This window comes from Cydia fagiglandana, chromosome 9, assembly GCF_963556715.1.
Source record: "Cydia fagiglandana chromosome 9, ilCydFagi1.1, whole genome shotgun sequence".
Lineage (NCBI taxonomy): Eukaryota > Metazoa > Arthropoda > Insecta > Lepidoptera > Tortricidae > Cydia > Cydia fagiglandana.
Window position 1 is genome coordinate 5,579,552 of NC_085940.1, and position 19,739 is coordinate 5,599,290.

Below are 19,739 nucleotides of genomic sequence, written 5' to 3' on the forward strand. Positions count from 1 at the left end.
TTATTATCCTATGTACAAATTGTATTACGTATGAAACTGACCTGTTTCTCTTTGAAGTCCAATGTTGATAATATATTGCACAATTTAAACACTTAAACACGACTTCACGTGAAGTTTACACAATTGGTGATTTATGTGGGTACGATACGAAACCACGGTAGATAAGAGAAACAGGGGTAGTGGTAACTTTAATAATAATATAGTAGTTAACCTACTACTAAGATTTGTACATTACTTTTAAGTGATTTATTATGTATTTATATTACTGAGTAGTAATTATGTATAACGGAATTTAATGAAAAGATGTTATAATCATTTTATGTTGGATATTTCGATAAATGGACGAGGTACATGAGAAACCACGATTGTGACGTCATTTGTGGAATGACAAGTGGCATAATTAACCAGGTGCAAGTGGCTGGCAAGCGATGGGCATAAAAGGGCCCGACCAAATTCATTTGGGTCAGTCTGCTTTGAGCATCAGCACTGAGTTAATCGTCGCCAAAGGAATATTCAAAGTTAAGTAAATACTATGTTGATAATTAATAATATGTATTATAATAATTAAGTATTTACTTGATTAATTAGATGGATTAATTAATTCAATCATCTCTTAGTGAGTAATAACTCTTAGTAATTATATTTATTAGTTGTTGATAATAAGGTGAATAAATAGGATGATTGACTTTAATAAACAGTTTTATTTTCAACACATGTAGTGTTAATTATTTTATTTATGATACTTATAACCCCAATAACAACCAGTGATTGTTTTAGCAGTTGTATATACTTTGAACCAAGGTAAATAAATAACTAACGACAAGTAATGCCTAAATTATACGCCAAACATAGTGTTATTAGTAGGGCTCGCGGTCGTGTCCGTGATTCGTGAACCCGTAGCCGTGCGCCCGGTTTCGTGAATCACGGCAACGGTTTTCTGGTCCGTTCCGCACGTGACATTCGGTTACGTGAAATTAGGGTACGTGAATCCGTGTAGATCCGTGTAGGCGTGATCACGGCTTCACGTATCATAAGAACACGCCGGTTCGGTCCGCCCGCGACGTTGAGTGAAGATAGATACGATGCGGTCTCTAAGAGCTACGAATAAAAATGTATCGTGAGTTTTTTATTCATAGCTCTAATTCCGTTTCATTACTTTTGAAATAAAATTTATTTCCAATAGTACGGCCTTTTAAATATTAATCAGTAATAAATTAAAAGAACCAAGCATTAATTACAATGAATAGCTACTTTAATAAAAGGGTTGCTAAAATAATACAACAACACTGTATGGGGTACAAAAGGTTTATTAAAATAATTTGCTCAACTTTAAAATAGATATATTATATACTAAGTGGTAACTCAATTCAATAATACATACTTAGTCCTTATTTATTTTTCTCCCGGGCGTGTCGAACCTACGAGACCTGCGATAAGTATTCAACGGAACCGAGCCCGAAGCTCACGCAGGTACGGGCTACGTATCATGGCGTGTCACGGCGTGTCACGTGAATCCGGACGCGAACGCAGGTACGAGGTACGTACCTTGCCGTGTTCGTGAAATTCGTGATCTTAGTACCGCCGGGCTTAAGAACCCGTAGCTACGGATCGGCGTGTATCACGGATATCAGGAGCCCTAGTTATTAGGCAGTAATGGGAATAGAAGTAATATTGATTATTCATTTTGAGTTTTATATTTAAATTTGCTTATTTACATGGAAGTGGGGTTTCTCCTTATTTACTAAGACAGCTATTTTAATTCCCTTTTCTCACATCAGAAGTGGGATGTTACACACATTCTATGCCTACAAAACTAATGTTTCAGGAGCAGTACGAGTATACGACTGATTATGCTAGTCAAAAGCCGGACGCTACCCAACTCTAAGAACTGTATGCTGCGCTATACTGGACACAAGGACACTGCTGGTATCTCACTTTTAGTGAAAACCCCAGAAACTGCCGCGCCTGTGAGATGCTGCGGAGTGGCGCCTGTCTGGAAGGATGACTGATGAATTACCTATGTTGTTTCTGGTATGTTAAAATTTGGTTTAATTTAAAAAGTAGGACTGTTTATGTTAAATACCTTAAACGTCGTCAACATCAGTATTATTACCTTCACCGCGAAACTACCTACGAATAGTTACTGATTTGGATAAACGTAAACATCTGCTCTTTTTATAACCGGTCGTATGTAACCAGCCATAATGAGACTTAAATAAATATATTCTATTTAAAACGACGATTTGGTTAATGATTGAATAGGAGAATAAAAAAGGGTTATTTGTGAAAACGTTGAAATAACGTTATTTACGTTTGAATTTAGCTAAGCGGTTAAATATAATGGGCATTTGAATTGTAACTTACCGCGTGTCATAAGTTAGGTATTTCAATTCACGTTCAGCTGCCGGTTTAGTTACGAATTTGATACTTTATTTAAGTGTCACGGTTTTGATATTGATCGTCAGTTTTGTGACTTTCCTTAACCGACCGTTAACGGTATACGGGAAAGTGAAAATGCCCTTGTACGTTCTTCGTATTTGAATAGTCACATTATTTCTTATTTTTGTTACGATTGACACGAATAAATATTTATATAATATCTGTTAGGTACTTAATATTTATATAATGCCAGTTACTTGGGTTAGTTTTTTTTTTAAGTCTGATATCGAAGTCACATATCATAAAGATAGATTTTATCTCACCGATTAGAATCTTAACAAGACACTGTTTAAATAAGTAAGAACAGTAAATAAAATAAAATAAATAATATTCAATTGTCAGGTCGTTCTAAAGTACTGTATAGGATAAAGTCAGCATGCTTTTTAGTCTTCATTTACAAGCTCCTCGTAAGCTTATCGATATACAACAGTCTGTAGTCGTGATACTTGCATAAATAGTAATAACGGTTATTTACAATTTTGTACATACCGTCGTAAGATAGGAGACTTACTGCGAGTTCCGTGTACAGATAGTAATACGTGTTTTAAAATTTTGACATAAAAGCGTTTTTGATAGTATGCTTCCAGTTAGCTTAATAAATTTACTGATTGATTGAATATTAAATGACTACTAAAAATAAGAGATACCTCAGTGACAACTTTAGACAATTACGTCGTACAAAAAGTAGACTAGTCAGTTGTTCTTGTGGTTATCAGAGGTAATAAAATTGAAGTCCCGTATTAGTAAATAATGTTTTGAAACCGTGAAAATTGAAAGGTAGTGTTTTGCACATGAAAATTATAAAAAAAAAGGAAAATACACAACATAGAGTAGGTACGATCGATTAATGAGTATAAGATAAACGTATTCCTTTAGGAAAAATCGTCTAGCTGACTTGTAAGGAACGTAAATAAATAATAATACAATATTTTAAACCGTTATATGTATATGTACCACCATTCACATGGTCAGGTGGTAATTAATTGTACTAGGCAATTTTGTACCTGTGACCTTCTGTAGGGCTAATACGGTCGGCTCTTTGTCATTTGCCACCATGCCTGTCACGTTCTAACAAAAAACAAGTGCGAGAGTAACTCATGGAATGGCGGGTGATAAAATGCGACCATAATACCGCTGTCCTAGAGAATGACTTTTGTATGAAAAGTACGCCTTTGTACGATAAGTTCTTTTGCACAATTAAGATTCAACTAGGAGATTATCGCGTTATCTGCTAAATAGGTTTAAATACAGTTACGATCGAAGCTCTAAAAAAAACATTTAAGAAGAAGTACGTTTCCTATTATATGTAACCGCATTTTTGCCATCGAAGCTTCAGAGATAGATCTATACATATTAAATACATTATAGAGAATTCTGACCACTGACTTTTAGAGTACCTAGTTGTTTTGTGGTATGGCCGAACGGAGTTAAAAATTATGTTAGGTTAGGTTTATATAAAATTCTTAGGAGCGATCCAACGTAGGAAGTTCTAATAGAATGAAAATGAAAAAAAAAATGTTTATTTCTGTTAAACAATAAAGGATAAGATCTCCTTGTAGGATAAACATTACCAGTTGCAGGCCTAGGCCGGCAAAGTCCTCTTTTTTAATTTTCATTTCACAGATAGGTATTTGTGACACAGCATCGTGGCATTCATCCATTAAAAAAAACTAGAGGCAGTTATTGCTTTATGGTTCGTAATGACACTCTGCCACTACGCCTATAAAAAATAAAACAAAAAACAATGTTTGCTATAATTTGCAGTTTTATTTGTATAAAATCAACATGAACTTAATAAGTAATACATTCTATAATTTTAAATTATAAATTTAACTACACAAATAAAAATCTTTAAAATATTTCATCTAAACGTTAGCGGTAAAAAGGTCTACTCAAACACGCGTAATAATTTTTTTTAATTGTTATGGAGGTAAAGTTGAAAAATATTCATTCTGTTTTATTGGATTTATGGTGCGTTGTTGATTTTTTGACTTTAAATGAGTTCCGACGAAATAATGAAATTAATATTAATTGTAATCGTATGTGTTGGAATTGGCAGCGTAAGCAGAATTGATTTTAAATAACTTGCTGCCTCTGCCGCTAAGTCAAAGACGAAGTATGTATATGGTTGCTTATGGCAATTTTATTCTTTGAGAAACTAAGAAAAATGGCTTACAGTTTATTAGAAACAGTTTTGTGGCATATTTTAAATGAATGTAACTACAAATTCGTCAACACTGTGGAAATTATACTTATTTACTCCATGCATAAAGCAACGATGTATGTGAAACATGATATCAACATGAAAGAAACCTTTGTGACGAAAACGACAGTCAGACGGATACAAGGCGAAAAAATCAAAGATACATGAAAATATACGGGTAGTAAAAATACACGACTCGTGTAAAACATACGCGTGATAATGATATAGGTACGTGTTGGTTATATTTTGGGTGTAGTTTACTTTTAGTTTTTTCTATAAATAAAACTTGGGTTTCGTGGATTTTTTATTTTATTTATTTCATTGCATGTTTGAGAAAAGCACTATACATACCTCGGCGGGAAATGGGGTTGCCCGCGCTCAGACCTATCCGGCCTCGCTTCGCTCGGCCGTCTATATGTCTTCGGCCGGCAACCCCTTTTGTCCCGGCCTCTGTAGTAATGTACTATTAATCCTGTCCGGTAGTTTATTAAACTGTACCATTATAATACTATAAAAACAGTGCTAGGATCAAAGTCTCTCGTTGTGATTTACACGCACACAGTATAGCGTTTTACACGGCGCCCGCCGCACACAATGATAAAAAACCTCGTCGTCGCCGTTGAAAATGTGCGGAGCCGACCGACACACGTCCTGCCTGTACAAGCTCTGCCGCGGCACTGAGCTGGTGAGCGCGCGTCATCGGTAATATAGAGTAGTTTTCAAAAAATTGCCAAAAAATTATAGTAGAATTTCATAAACACTAATGTATACCAACAGTATAAGCAAACGTTGCAGATTGCTTAAGTATGAAAATGACTTCGATATTAAGTAGATTTTCGTAGAAATTGACACTTGTTTCGGAGAGAAAATTGAGTTCGTTTTACTTTGATTTTCTCTTTCTCAAAGGTATGTAGGAAAAATATCGTTTGATATGCTTAAAGTATACAAAATTAGTATTAGTAATACAAAATAGCCAGGTTTAGCAGAGAAAACTTCTCAACATTTCCAAATAAAAGCTTGCCGTTCAGTGCTTCACGCGGTTTTTCGGAAACGACCATCAGAAAAAAATTCATTACTTATTTAATAAGTCCTTTTTCTAATATTTACAACGATATTTAAAAAGATAAGAAGACGCTTTTACTGGAACAAGTACTCATTGTTTCTAATAAGGAGCACAAAGTCCTGAATTTCGTCGACTAGTATCATCAATTTTGCATTATTTCGACTTTTCTTGTAAGAGCGCTCTTAAACTTTTTGAAAGTTAAAAAAAAATGTTTGTACAAGCACATTCAATGTAGCTGATAAATAATATATAAGTATTAATAAATACTTAAAATGACGTTTACAAAATATTTTTTACGAAATATGACAATAATAAAATAACGACATTTTATACCACACAGCAACGATAGCTAAATTAAAATCCGAGGACAAAAAAGAAGCAGCTTATTTAAAATGGCGAATATAAAAATATTGATTATTGTCAAATACCAGAGAGAACTAATCATGGCATCCATTGTCTTCCTTGATCATATCAGCAGCTTTCTCTGCTAGCATAATGACCGGCGCATTGGTGTTGCCGCTGGTGATGTTTGGCATCGCGCTGCTGTCGGCCACGCGCAGGCACTGCACCCCGCGTACGCGCAAGCGCTTGTCCAATACCCCACCTATAGCGCACGCGCCGCTATAGTGGAATATCGACATTCGAGTGCTTAATGCATAACATTTCCAGTACTCGTGACTTCCAATCGCCATACCTTGACATTTCGGCAATTTCAGATCTACTAACTCTCCGCCAACACTTTTAAAATAGGTCGAGTTTCGTATCTTATCAAAATCTGCTAAAGATTCTGCTATAGTATCTAGATTGGATTCATCTGAGTAATAGTTCATAGATACTAAAGGCGGGTCGGAAGGGTCAGTACTATTTAATTGAATAACTCCTCGCGATTTTGGATGTAACAAGATCACGGCTTGATATAGTATTTCTCTACCTTTACTTGCTTCATAAATGTTTTGAGAGATATTATAATCAAGAGAAAAGCCAAAAGCACTAAATTGGAGAGGTCCTTCAGAATCATTAGGTACTGCCAAACTCACTGACTGGTATGTAGGTTGTGTATGAGATTTATTAAGTGCTACGTACCCCATTATTACAGGTAGAGGGAACGTGGAATAATTTTGAGGTTTTGGTAAATCGTGAGCTTCCTTAAACTTGTATGCTGTTACTGCCGCTACATGGTCTTGCAAATTTTTACCAACGGGTAGGTCAGATATTAATTTAATGTCGAATGATTTCAAATGGTCTGCAGGACCTACACCAGACTGCAGTAGAAGTTTTGCTGAATTTATTCCACCTGCTGAGATTATTACTTCTTTTTTAGCTGATATGGTAATAGTTTCTTTGTTTTCTGTCAATGCTTCTACGCCTATAGCATTATTCAAATCATCGAAAAGAATTTTAGTAACAAGGGTATTTTTGAGAACATGAAGATTACGACGATGTTGAATTGGTCTCAGAAAACTAAATGCTGTGCTTTGTCTAATTCCTGACCTGTCTATGGTATAGGAAGGCTGATTGAACCCTAAGGTTTCGTATCCATTAACGTCAAGTGTGATGTTATGCCCTAATTCTTCAAACATTTTGAGGTATTCCTTTACCTCTGGGTGTGGATGTCTTGTCACATGTAAAAATCCATTCGTGCCATGAAACTCCTTGTAAGTTGACTCGAGGATAGCAGGATCATCCATGTTTTCGCTTTTTTTAAAGTAAGGTAATAGATTTTCATACTTCCAAGATTCATCTTCTGCAACTTCCGCCTAAGTTTCAAAGTCCTGAGGGTTGCCCCTTACATAGAACATGTAATTGATACTACTACATCCACCCAGCGTTTTACCCAGAGTAAGAGGGAATGGAAGGTCTTTCTGGTATAATTGTCTGTTTTTAGGGTTCCGTACCCAAAGGGTAAAACGGGACCCTATTACTAAGACTTCGCTGTCCGTCCGTCTGTCACCAGGCTGTATCTCACGAACCGTGATAGCTAGACAGTTGAAATTTTCACAGATGATGTATTTCTGTTGCCGCTATAACAACAAATACTAAAAACAGAATAAAATAAAGATTTAAATGAGGTTCCCATACAACAAACGTGATTTTTGACCAAAGTTAAGCAACGTCGGGAGGGGTCAGTACTTGGATGGGTGACCGTTTTTTTTTTTTTTTTTTTTACTTTATGGTACGGAACCCTTCGTGCGCGAGTCAGACTCGCACTTGCCCGGTTTTTATCAAACGCTGCAGTATAGTTCCGGTCATAAGATGTTTGTGGTAAAAACGTTAGTAATCCAGGAATCTGGAAAAAAATAAACGAAGATTATGTAAAGGTATTCAGCACTAAATAATTTAAAGTAGGCACCTAAAGTTTATTTAAACAGCTCACTATTGAAACTTCTTGTCATGCAACAAACATGCTATGACTGCTATATCAGAAAACCCTTTTTTAGGGTTCCGTAGCCAAATGGCAAAAAAACAGAACCCTTATAGATTCGTCATGTCTGTCTGTCTGTCTGTCTGTCTGTCCGTCCGTATGTCACAGCCACTTTTTTCCGAAAGTATAAGCACTATACTGTTGAAACTTGGTGAGTAGATGTATTCTGTGAACCGCATTAAGATTTTCATACAAAAATAGAAAAAAAACAATAAATTTTTAGGGTTCCCCATACATAGAACTGAAACCCAAAAATTTTCTTTTCATCAAACCCATACGTGTGGGGTATCTATGGATAGGTCTTTAAAAATGATATTGAGGTTTCTAATATCAGTTTCTTCTAAACTGAATAGTTTGCGCGAGAGACACTTCCAAAGTGGTAAAATGTGTGTCCCCCCCCCCCCCTGTAACTTCTAAAATAAAAGAATGATAAACCTAAAAAAAATATATGATGTACATTACCATGCAAACTTCCACCGAAAATTGGTTTGAACAAGATTTGGTAAGTAGTTTTTTTTTAATACGTCATAAACCGTAAACCGCAATTTTATTATGTTACTTGCTGTTACGGAACCCTTCATGGGCGAGTCCGACTCGCACTTGGCCGCTTTTTGATTCTACAAAAGTACTGATAATATTTAGAAAATGGCAAAAACCCTTTGCGATAACATTTTCACGTTTCTTTGAAGTACCAAAAGCGGACTCAAAAAGGTTTTTAAGCCACGAACCAGACTTTCATTTTAAAAATTAAAATTATGTTGGAGTTAAAATACTAGGTCCAAAAGTAATTGCGAAGCGTCTGGTTGACGTAACGGGTGACCGATGAGCTGACAACGTATCAGCATTGTGATACAAGGAGGAAATGCCGACAGCATGCATCCTTGGTACGCCTCAAGGGCCTATTTAGATTTTTTATTTTAATTTAATATTTGTATCGTAGTACCTCTGTATATTTAATGATGTAAATAAAAGGTATTTAAATAGTGTTACCATGGATTCGAAGGGTGGGTCTCCACCTGCCTCAATAAGCAAAACGTTGATCTGGTCATTCTCGGAAAGCCGGTTGGCGAGCACACAGCCCGCGCTTCCCGCGCCCACTATTATAAAGTCGTAACTAGGGCCATCTACAAAACATAAACATATAAGGACACATTTGGCTGTCTCTCTGCTTTGCCAACTCGAAAATTTACGATTATGAAACGGGCACCTATTAATTATTAATCACGCTAGTCCGGGCCGAGGACAGGCCGGAGCTTTCGGTGCTTCGTTTTCTATGGAAAGCACCACGTGATCACCGATCACATCAGCCGTCATAGAAAATTACATGTCGGACACCTCGGCCCTGGCCTGGTCCGGTATAGCGTAAGTCATCCTTTGTACTGTATTTAGCAATAATTTACATAGGGCTTGGAACAACAGGGTGTTTTTAGTTGTATGTATTAAAAAAAAGTATATATAATTATTGCTTAAATAAATTTATACTTATTGAGGAGAGAGAGCCTATTTTGGTGAGCACAAAAAATATTTGTTACATACCAATGAAAATTCAGTACGTGTAATTAAATGTACGTTATAAACAGTATACTCGTATGGTACGTAACAGCTGAGCAAATTCACATACGTAAACAATAGGAAGTAGCAGAAGTAGTAAGTTTATTCCGTCAAGTGGCGCCAGCGGAAACGCGGAAATTAATGGTTGTCAGCCAGTTGAAGGTTTTGAAATATTTTGTAAAATAATTTGGAAAAAAAGCCTACTAGGGTCAAACAACAAATCCTTCCCAATCCTTTCAAATCAAGAGTGAACAGGCACCTTCTGGGCGAGCTCGCTCCATCGTAGGCCACGTCTACGCCTCGGCTAGTCTGTGGCCATGAGTAAGCCCATTCATAATAAAAAAAAAAAACAGAAAACTGTGTTACGTCTTTCCTGTAGACATACACTAGAGTTAAGGGTTATAAAGGTTAATTTTCTTATTTAACCCTTAAATAAGTAAAATTAGGAAAGAAAACTATTATAGTGTGTTCGCGCGAACTGTACATTTTTCTCTCCTGTGGGCATGTAAATAATGATTTTATCATAGTTCTCTAAATAAAAGGAGGACCTTATCACGTGGATAAGAGTTAAATAAGAAAATTAACCTTTACAGCCCTTAACTCTTGTGTATGTCTACAGGAAAGACGTAACACAGTTTTCTGTTTGACCCACTATTTTAAATTACTTACTTGTCACTAAGGCTGATGGTGGCCAGTAAATGGCAGTCAAACCCAAGACTGCAATGACCTTAAAAGCGGCTTGGATTTGCCTGATCGTCGCCACGGCTGCTGCGGCGTCCATTTTGACTTCGCTGTTGAATTATAAGAGAAGATAAATAATAACCTATTTTAATCCTTTTAAAATTATTATTATTTAGTAATTTATTTAAATTGCTTAGCATATTTTTTTCTTAAATTTAAAACTCCCGTGAGACTCGAAAATATAAAAATATTTTGAAGCGGGATCGATCAGTAGAGAGTTAGGGCTGATTTAGACGACGCACGAACTCGCATGCGATTTTTGTTACAATTGCGAACTCTTGGTTACATCGAATTCAACCGACCGATCAAAACCCGCAATGTAATTAAACTCGCATGCGAGTTCTCGCATCGTCTAAATGAGCCCTAAAGAGACAGTGCAGTAGTCGGTGCTCCAAATGAAGATCCTTGAGAGGATACGTTAGTGGTAGTTTTCCCATGCAAACGTTCTCGACATTTTCCTCTCTCGATCGAAATCCAGAGACCTAAGCCCTAAATGAGTATTTTTTTTATAATTTCAATATATTATATTACCAGTATCTGATGAGTCTGTACGTTTTGCTTTGTTCGATATTCTTGTTTTAAGCCGACCACTGACTAACAACAGGCCGCCGGACGATATTGGTCTGTCAGTTAGAACAAAAATTTGACAGTTCCAGTCCAAAAACTGACCGGGCAATATCGTCCGGCAGACTGTTAGTCAGTGGTCGGCTTAAAAAATTCTTTCTCTTTCTCAAATCTGAGAAAGGGCTTAGCGTATCCACCACGCCAATCACCTTCGATCTGAATCCCTTAGTTTTCTAATGCTTTTTAGGGTTCCGTACCCAAAGGGTAAAACGGGACCCTATTACTAAGACTTCGCTGTCCGTCCGTCCGTCCGTCCGTCCGTCCGTCCGTCCGTCTGTCACCAGGCTGTATCTCACGAACCGTGATAGCTAGACAGTTGAAATTTTCACAGATTATGTATTTCTGTTGCCGCTATAGGTAACAGCAAATACTAAAAACAGAATAAAATAAAGATTTAAATGGGGCTCCCATACAACAAACGTCATTTTTGACCAAAGTTAAGCAACGTCGGGCGGGGTCAGTACTTGGATGGGTGACCGTTTTTTTTTGCTTTTTTTTTTTTTTGCATTGTGGTGCGGAACCCTGGGTGCGCGAGTCCGACTCGCACTTGCCCGGTTTTTTTTTGCTTATCATATTAACAGCAACGGCTTTAGATAAGCAACATAGTATCCCATATTAATCGTACTTCAAAGTTCATTGTCTTCGAGATATTTGGCATCCAATTTGAACAATTTTAGGCCAAAATCCTGGTTTTCTAGCCATAACTTTTATGATATTTAAAATTAAAATCTTAGACACGTTTTTCGAGACGTCTAAGATGAACCCAAATATGCAGATTTCGTATTAATTATGTAAGATCCTTCATAGCAATCGAGTTACGAAAAAAGTGTTTTTTTAGACAATGTTTTATAAAATCATAAATAAATATCTACTCAATTCATTTATTTCAAAAATCGGTAGACAAGAGTAAAGATAATAAAAAATATAAGAACCGATAGTTGTTTGTCTAATCTGTCTGTGGGTATTGTAAAAGTAAGATTAAAAACATGTCAAAAAATTATGAAAACCGCAGGTAGCGGCTTAAAAACGTATCAAAACATGTCGAGCTTTTATTCGACTTAATAATACTTATTGTGATATCCTAGATCACAATTCATATGGGTCAATTTCTGAACACGATTTTTTTTCTGTCCGTGATGAAAATCGCGGGTTAGCATCAAATAATACTTACGATTTTTTTTTTACATAAAGAAGCCACACTTTCACACCGGGTTCCATATGAATTCACTGATTAATTGGTTTTTAGAGTACACTTAAAAATACCTAAAGGCTCAAATTACTACTCCCGTGCCCTGTCCGGAATCTACTTTTGAGCATAATGAAAAATCCTACGAAAAATTCTACATTAGTATCACTAATTTAGTGTCAAATACTTAAACTAGATGATATTTACTATCACTGAGCACATACACTATTAACTTCATTGTGGTAAATAACTCGTGATCGAAGTTTAAATTTTGTCCGAGCGCGCGAGTAAAATTTCGTCGGCAAAACTCAAAGGGCTCTCACAGCCGACGTCTGTATCTGAACCGCCTCGTGTCCCGCCTCACCTGTACTGGCAATATTCGGCTGATTCTCAAAGCAAGCGGATGTACGTCAAGCCGCGGCGTGTTCGAGCAAATGGCATAAGTATTTCGGAATCCGGGTGGGCGACAATTTTTTTCTAATTTCGATGCCCCTTATAATTTTTATTTCCCACATAGCTTTTCAAAAACAATTGTCATATTTAGGAGCCCTTTATGTATCTTTATGTAAGCGATAACATAACAGTTTGGTTAAAAACGATTTAAATTTTTGGCGAATTTTTTTACTACGAATTCTAATTTCCGTGCCCTAATTCCCATAGAATATTTACCTAAAACGGCTGATTAAGTGGCACGGGAATTAGAAAGTATTACATTTATTGTCAACAAATTTTTAATTGGGGGCACTGTAAGTTAATTGGTAATGTTTACGTCATATTATTATTACATATATATATATTGGCATTGAATATATATTATATGTAATAATAATATGACGTATATCTTTCTATTTTACATTTAAGGAAATCTCAGAGAATGCACAAAAATCTATGAACGTTTTTTTAGTATAAGTACTATAGTACATACTTACAGGGTGGACCCGAATAACCCGGGCAATTTTAATACGTAAGGTAAGGTGGGATAAGACGACACTGGGGTAAGACTATCACTTGTCCGAATCCTCGTACTGTTAGTCTTGCGCCACCTTACCTTATTCATTTATCATATTAAAATATTATATAAACATAAAACTATTTTTGGAATTATTACATATTATAATACCCGTACCTAAGGTTACATGAAACAAAATGAATCAAATTTACAATGGTTTTATTTTGTAAATTTGACAGCTGACAGCGTAAGCCGTATAAAATTTAAATATCTGGGAGACCGAGCTTTGCTCGGAAAACATATACCTACCTAAAAACTCAAAAATGCGCGTTTTCCCAGAGACACCTAGCTAGATCGATTTTTCGTCCCAGAAAACGCCCATATATGATCAAATTTCATCGAAATCGTTAGAGCTGTTTCCGAGATCCCCGAAATATATACAAGAATTGCTCGTTTAATAGATTAGTTGTTATAAATTAGCTTTTCTAATAGGTACAAGAAAAAATAAATATATCCTATTCTTACTATATTATAAATGCGAAAGTATCTCTGTCTGTCTGTCTGTTATCTCGTCACGCTTAAGCCGCTGAAACAATATCATCTTGATAATACATATTTGGCATGGAGATAGTTTGAGGCCTGAAGAAGGACAAAGGATCTGGGGGCACGGCAGTGCCGCCGCCAAGTCGAGCAAAACAAAGTGGCACGGCCGTACCATCAAATCTCAATAACATTCTATCTAAATAACATTTAATTTGAGCATGTAGTCTAAGAATTCATACACTTTAAAATCCCTTAGTTTTGTCACTGGCACAATCACTCTCAATCAATATTATTTTAAGGTACTTCTAGCATACAAGTTCCAAATTTGAAACGTAATTAGGTTTTAGCTTTTTAAGCCAATAAAAATCTAATAATACTGCAATATTAGTCACGTTCTAAAGATAACTGCATAATTAAGTTTGTAATCCTATAGAAATATATGCGATAACAACGTTACCTTTTAGTTCTTACAATTAGTAGGGAAAATAAAGGTACACTACTATGGACGATGTGAGTATGAATAAAGATGTATTATGATATGTATATACATAGTATCAGTATGGTATGGGTATGTTTACCCGAAAAGAAGGACAGCCTACAAAAAGAGATGGGAGCATTTCAATTCATGTAAAAAGATGCAAATCTCGCAACGCAGTTCTTCTACTCTACTACAAAAAAGTTTTGGGATGTAATGTGAAACCAAGTCGGTTATTTTAGTCAGTGCCAGGGGGTATTTTGTAAGCAAGTTTTTTTTAGGAAGATTATGATATTTTTGAGAAATTACTTAACCAACCTACGCTTTGAAGATTTTCCCGCAGGGCAGGGACACCCCGTATACCTATGTGTAAAGTAAGGTGGGGTAAGACTAACTTAGTTTATTTTGATCGGGGCAAGATTAACAGTATGAGGATTCCATACAAGTGATAGTCTTACCCCGGTGATAGTCTTACCCCACCTTACCTCATATGTGTTCAAACAATTTTTTGGGTTATTAATTTATGAAGGCAGCATATTCGATTTCTTCAGATTAACTTACACAATAACTTCTTCTCACTGTGCCCCTATTTATTTCTTAGTATCATTTCCTATAAGACCATATACCAGATCATACACCTTGTACCTATCTACATGCAGATACATAATGACACTTTTTAATGAATAGTTTTGTATGTAAAGGCGGACAAGTTTACGAAACTACTCAAAGTATTGTTTTGAAATATGTACATTTTACTAAGAAAGAGAGATTAGTTGCCATTAAAATAAAGGAAAGGATTAGTCATATACGTAGTTTTTAGTGTAACATACTTTCGTAGATTTGTCGTTCGAAACTAAAATTAAAGAAGGTAAATATGTCCGATGCCACTTCAGTATGGTTGCAGTATATTATTGTAGATTAAAATATACATAAATAATAGTTTTAAGTACCAAAATAAGTTAAGAAAACAATTCCCGTGCCGTGTTCTAATTTCCGTCCTAGTAAAATCTAATTTCTATGGACACACTAATTCCCGTGCCTTGACCAAAATTTTAAATTTAAATAACTTTTATAGTTTTATGAATATTTTTATCCCATAAGAAAATTAATATTTATTATATTTTTTATCAAATTCTCAGCATATTTTTTTTGTGTAATGTTGGTATTTCAAAATTCCATGGAAATTAGACAAAAATGCTCGTTTGGTGAAATTGACCCATATTAGACGACCAATAGCGACATTTTTTTAAATCTATTTTCTAAGGAATCTAACGACATCTTTTGTTCTCCCTTTAAACTCAGTCTTGGAATTGGTTTCTTCCAAAGTGAGTTTGCGGACTTTCGAATTGGTTTCTTCCAGGCAATTAGAAGTGAGTTTGGGGCAAGCGCAAACCAAATTACGAAAAAAGTAAAATTTAAAACTCACCACCACCAGTACTCAGAATATTTACCTACTGTAATACTCGTAGCAAAATCAAATTAGTGAGTACATTGTGGGGGTAAGTTAAATTTTGGAGACGAGGGTTTTTCCTAATTAATTTAATTTTAGTTTTGGACACTTGGAGACCTTATACATCTCTAAGTACATATTTATTTATTTGATTATTATTTTTGATTGTACATACTTACCTATATTTTTAATGTTTCTGACACTTAGAGACCTTTACATCTCTAAGTCAACTTAGGCTAGTAATTATGTGAAGCTATATTACTGTCTTTTTATGTAACATATGAGCACAAAATGCCGTGTCTTACAGCTACATGTTATTACTATTTTAATATTAATATAGGCCGGTAGCTTGAACATGTCATGCTCGCTTAAAAGTCTTTGCTTACGGTGGCGTTGTTGATCGGGTCGCCACTTTCCCGAATGAAGGTTGAGGGAGGCGATGGCTGAGATACGCGTCATACTCGTGAACGGGTGCTGTTTGTGGAGACTGGTCTGTTAAGCTAACACGAGCTATTATACTTAGTAACTTTTATTAATTAATTACAGTGAGACGCCTCATTCTGTTCTCGTATGTTTCTTTTCTTTTAATGAATGTATTAATTATACAGGATATTGACTCTTGGAGACCCTATACATCTCTAAGGATAACTTGATAAACTATATAATCTTATAGTTCTGACACCTAGAGACATTTACACCTCTAAATTAAAAGATTTTTTTTGTGTGTGTTTTTTTATCTGTATTTTGTATGTAATTCGACATTAAGAGACCATATACATCTCTTAGTAATTGTAATACGTTAGATTGAATTGTTAGTTTTATTTTATAAAATTGTTGATGTTATTATTTTTGCTTTTATGTAAATTCAATGTTGACGTGTAAAAGTGCCCTTGTGGCCTATTTGCTGAATAAATGTTGATGTTGATGTTGATGTTGGAGAGCCGACCCCACCTAAAGTGGGAAAAGGGAAAGAAGAAGAAGAAGAAGAAGACTGCCGTGTCACGCCAAACTCCGTTAACTCGAGTTACATGAGTTACGGATAACCAGTCTAAATCGTCTTAAAAACCTTTAAATATATATATCTTATAAAAGAAAATTTTGACAATCTTCATTATTTACTGAGAAAAGCATATGACTAACTCATGTAACTTCATTTTTTTGCCGATGGCGTCAGGCACATCTCAGTTAACTTGAGTTGTATGACTGACACAACCAAAATATCAACATCGTTTCTTAAGTTATCGGAGTTAGGCATGACTGGCCGAGCGCTTGATTTATACAACAACAATATTTCTATAGAATACGTGTCACGTTTGATCACGCGTACTAGTATGTCATGTGACATGACTTCGTGTGACCACTATAGTACGGAAGAGTTGATCATGCGAAATCATTTAATTCGAATAAAATGAAAACTATTCAATTATCATATTTCCTACATGTAGATACAGTTTCCTACATACAGATAGAGTACAAAAAAAAATTACGTCGAACCGTCAACGATTACAGCATTTGAATCTTTAAAACTTTAAACGTAATTATCTCGAAACTCAACTTTTAAAGTTACATGAGATGCGCGTGACGCGTGACACGGCAGCGACAGCCGCAGGCAAACAACCGTCGTTATTTTAAAAGTAAAATTCCCTTATACCTTGACCTTAAACAAAGTATTTTTACTTATAACCTACACCGTTCGCATGAATAAGTGATATAATAAAATAAAAAAACCAAAACTCTGAGGAAACAATATGGGCCTTTATCTGAAGGATACCTGTATGAAATAAGGTAGGTATTTTTCGAGCAAGTGTGATGAAAATTCACTTACACGTCTTCTTAGTACAATAGTATCGAGGAAACTGAGCCTAATGGGAGAAAATTTTGTGGTTAAGTTAAAAATAAAAACCGGACAAGTGCGAGTCGGACTCGCGCACGTAGTGTTCCGTACCATAGTGCAAAAAAAGGCAAAAAAAACGGTCACCCATCCAAGTACTGACCCGGCCCGACGTTGCTTAACTTCGGTCAAAAATCACGTTTGTTGTATGGGAGCCCCACTCAAATATTTATTCTATTCTGTTTTTAGTATTTGTTGTTATAGCGGCAACCAGAAATACATCATCTGTGAAAATTTTAACTGTCTAGCTATCACGGTTCGTGAGATACAGCCTGGTGACAGACGAACGGACGGATGGAGGACGGACGGACGGACAGCAGAGTCTTAGTAATAGGGTCCCGTTTTACCCTTTGGGTACGGAACCCTAAAAATTAATCACTGTATACGTTAAAAGTGGAAATAAAACTGTGTTCAAAGTAAACAACTGTGCTACAATACAAATAAATGCAGTATGGTGCCTCCAACAAGGTGATTCGGTAATTTTTGGTTAAGTAAGAAATTTTCGGAAGTAGGTATTCATTTTGAATCTAACTGCCGTATTCGAAATTCAAGATATTCACAAGAGACGACACGTAATAGATCAAATACGTTATAGTTTAGATATCAACTAGATCTCTTTTGCAGCGCAATTCGGGCAACCAATGTCACTTTTACGTTAGATAGAGTAAGATATATTATCTATTAGGTAGATGTGAATTGGATCTCTAAGTCTTAACCTGTGGAAATCGTTCAAGAGTATCTCCAGAATTGCACAAATGTCAAATTTGACAGGTTAGATCTTAAACATATCATTATCGTATCTTGATGAAGCCTAAAAGATATCTACATATTTCAAAATCCCAATCGGGCCCTAAGTCAAAAATATTTGTATTCAGGTATTAACAATTAAATATCATTTGATATTTACCAGTCGCTTTTCGGTGAAGGAAAACATCGTGAGGAAACCTGCATTACATCTGCGAAGAAATTCAAAGGTGTATGTGAAGTCCCCAATCCGCATTGGGCTAGCGTGGGGACTATAGCCCAAGCCCTCTCGCGCTCGAGAGGAGGCCTGTGCCCAGCAGTGGGACGTATATAGGCTGAGATGATGATGATGATGATTAACAATGCACAAAATAATAAAATAAAGGCAGGGACAAATTAACCCTACGTTTATGTTTTATTTTTATTTTATTTTATTTTCTTTATTGGGGAAAAAAACAGATACAGGCCAATAATATTTACAGGCAAAATTACTAAATTTAGATCTAGCCTACATCCTAAGACAATTCCCACTAGGATGTACGACAATAGTTTTTGGATAGCAGTGTGATCGGGACTAAACAGACTTATACTATACTTACACTAAAAATTGACATAACGACACTTAACACGTTCCAAGTATAAATATGTGAACGCATACACACGCAGTTTTATCATAAATATAAATTACAGCTATTAGGTACTATATGAGATACAAAAGAAACAATCAAAGAAACAAAGGAAACAAGGCTACACGATATAATAGAATCTTAAAATTAAAGTTATAGTAACAAGCTGACTTTGCGTTTAAATTTAACTCTAGTATTATTGAATATGTCAGCCGAGACTAGGCGTTTGTTGTAATTATTACATATCCTACGCAGCGGGGCTCGCACCCCAGCATTAGTGGCAGCTATCGGGACCGCGAATAGGGACAGATTTCGTGTCCTATAGGTAGAAGCTCGGAAACTAATAGCCTCAAGTAGCTCAGGGCAGTCATACTGACCTGTACATATATTGTATAACACTGTGGCATCTTGGGCGTGGCGTCTGCTTGCCAGCGTCTTCACTGTATACCTGTCAAGTAGTCTGTCATATGAGTCTGTAGTGGAGGGCTCTAAGAAAACGCTTCTGCACCGCCTCCTATAACATTAATGTAGACGGCGTAATGTGGGTTCCACACCTCTGATGCATACTCGAGGTAAGGGCGGACAAGAGCATTATAAAGTAACATATATGAAGAACATTTTCTTAAAGGTTTAGCTGATCTGAGAACAAATCCTAACATTTGAAAAGCCTTAGCCGTTATTTTGTGGACATGTTGGTCAAATGTTAACTTTTCATCGAATGTCACTCCCAAATCCTTAACCAGTGAAACTCTTTGGACCGCTTCCCCTCATATGTGGTATCTAGAGAATACTTTATTTTTATTTTTAGTGAATGTGATTTGAACGCACTTAT

The 19,739-nt window shown here is 35.9% G+C and overlaps 1 pseudogene; it reads right to left on the reverse strand.

Moving 5' to 3' along the window:
• Positions 1–6,142: 6,142 nt before the first annotated feature.
• Positions 6,143–10,459, reverse strand: LOC134667731 (ecdysone oxidase-like; annotated as a pseudogene).
• Between the last annotated feature and the right edge of the window lie 9,280 nt (positions 10,460–19,739).